The sequence below is a fragment of the Somniosus microcephalus genome, unplaced genomic scaffold (assembly GCF_052327205.1).
Source record: "Somniosus microcephalus isolate GS21.2 unplaced genomic scaffold, FLI_Smic_1.0 unresolved_chr3, whole genome shotgun sequence".
Classification (NCBI taxonomy): Eukaryota; Metazoa; Chordata; class Chondrichthyes; order Squaliformes; family Somniosidae; genus Somniosus; species Somniosus microcephalus.
Window position 1 is genome coordinate 51,427,573 of NW_028225181.1, and position 2,715 is coordinate 51,430,287.

Below are 2,715 nucleotides of genomic sequence, written 5' to 3' on the forward strand. Positions count from 1 at the left end.
CACCCCTCACTGTAACACTGATATACCCCACACCCCTCACTGTAACACTGATATACCCCACACCCCTCACTGTAACACACTGATATACCCCACACCACTCACTGCAACAATCTAATATACCCCACACCCCTCACTGTAACAATCTAATATACCCCACACCCCTCACTGCAACACTCTGATATACCCCACACCCCTCACTGTAACACTCTGATATACCCCACACCACTCACTGCAACACTCTGATATACCCCACACCCCTCACTGTAACAATCTAATATACCCCACACCCATCACTGTAACACTCTGATATACCCCACACCCCTCACTGTAACACTCTGATATACCCCACACCCCTCACTGTAACACTCTGATATACCCCACACCCCTCACTGTAACACTCTGATATAACCCACACCCCTCACTGTAACACTCTGATATACCCCACACCCCTCACTGTAACAATCTAATATACCCCACACCCCTCACTGTAACACTCTGATATACCCCACACCCCTCACTGTAACAATCTAATATACCCCACACCCCTCACTGTAACACTCTGATATACCCCACACCCCTCACTGTAACACACTGATATACCCCACACCCATCACTGTAACACTCTGATATACCCCTCACCCCTCACTGTAACACTCTGATAAAACCGACACCCCTCACTGTAACACTCTGATATACCCCACACCCCTCACTGTAACACTCTGATATATCCCACACCCCTCACTGTAACACACTGATATACCCCACACCCATCACTGTAACACTCTGATATACCCCACACCCCTCACTGTAACACTGATATACCCCACACCCCTCACTGTAACACTCTGATACACCCCACATTCCTCAGTGTAACACTGATATACCCCACACGCCTCACTGTAACACTCCGATATACCCCACACCCCTCACTGTAACACACTGATATACCCCACACCCCTCAGTGTAACACTCTGATATACCCCACACCCCTCACTGTAACACTCTGAAATACCACACACCTCACTGTAACACACTGATATACCCCACACACCTCACTGTAACACACTGATACACCCCAGACCCCTCACTGTAACACACAGATAGACCCCACACATCTCACTGTAACACTCTGATATACCCCACACCCCTCACTGTAACACTGATATACCCCACACCCCTCACGGTTACACACTGATATATCCCACACCCCTCACTGTAACACACTGATATACCCCACACCCCTCACAATAACACATTGATATACCCCACACCCCTCACTGTAACACACTGATACACCCCACACCCCTCACAGTAACACACTGATATACCCCACACCCCTCCCTGTAACACACTCATATACCCCACACCACTCACTGTAACACACTGATATACCTCACAACCCTCATTGCAACACTCTGATATACCTCACAACCCTCATTGTAACACACTGATATACCTCACAACCCTCATTGTAACACACTGATATACGCCACACCCCTCACTGTAACACACTGATATACCCCACACCCTCATTGTAACACTCTGATATACCCCACAGACCTCAGTGTAACACTCTGATATAGCCCACACCCCACACTGTAACACTATGATATACCTCACACCCCTCATTGTAACTCACTGATATACCCCACACCCCTCACTGTAACACTCTGATATACCTCACACCCCACACTGTAACACTCTGATATACCCCACACCCCTCACTGTAACACTCTGATATACCCAACACCCCTCACTGTTACACTCTGATATACACCACGCCTCTCACAGTTACACTCTGATATACCCCACACACCCCACAGAAACACTGATATACCCCACACCCCTCACTGTAACAATCTGATATACCCCACGCCTCTCACAGTTACACTCTGATATACCGCACATGCCTCACTGTAACACTCTGATATACCCCACACCCCTCACTGCAACACTCTGATATACCCCACACCCCTCAATGTAACACTCTGATATACCCCACACCCCTCACTGTAACACTCTGATATACCCCACACCCCTCACTGTAACAATCTAATATACCCCACACCCCTCACTGTAACACTCTGATATACCCCACACCCCTCACTGTAACAATCTAATATACCCCACACCCCTCACTGTAACACTCTGATATACCCCACACCCCTCACTGTAACACACTGATATACCCCACACCCATCACTGTAACACTCTGATATACCCCTCACCCCTCACTGTAACACTCTGATAAAACCGACACCCCTCACTGTAACACTCTGATATACCCCACACCCCTCACTGTAACACTCTGATATATCCCACACCCCTCACTGTAACACACTGATATACCCCACACCCATCACTGTAACACTCTGATATACCCCACACCCCTCACTGTAACACTGATATACCCCACACCCCTCACTGTAACACTCTGATACACCCCACATTCCTCAGTGTAACACTGATATACCCCACACGCCTCACTGTAACACTCCGATATACCCCACACCCCTCACTGTAACACACTGATATACCCCACACCCCTCAGTGTAACACTCTGATATACCCCACACCCCTCACTGTAACACTCTGAAATACCACACACCTCACTGTAACACACTGATATACCCCACACACCTCACTGTAACACACTGATACACCCCAGACCCCTCACTGTAACACACAGATAGACCCCACACATCTCACTGTAAC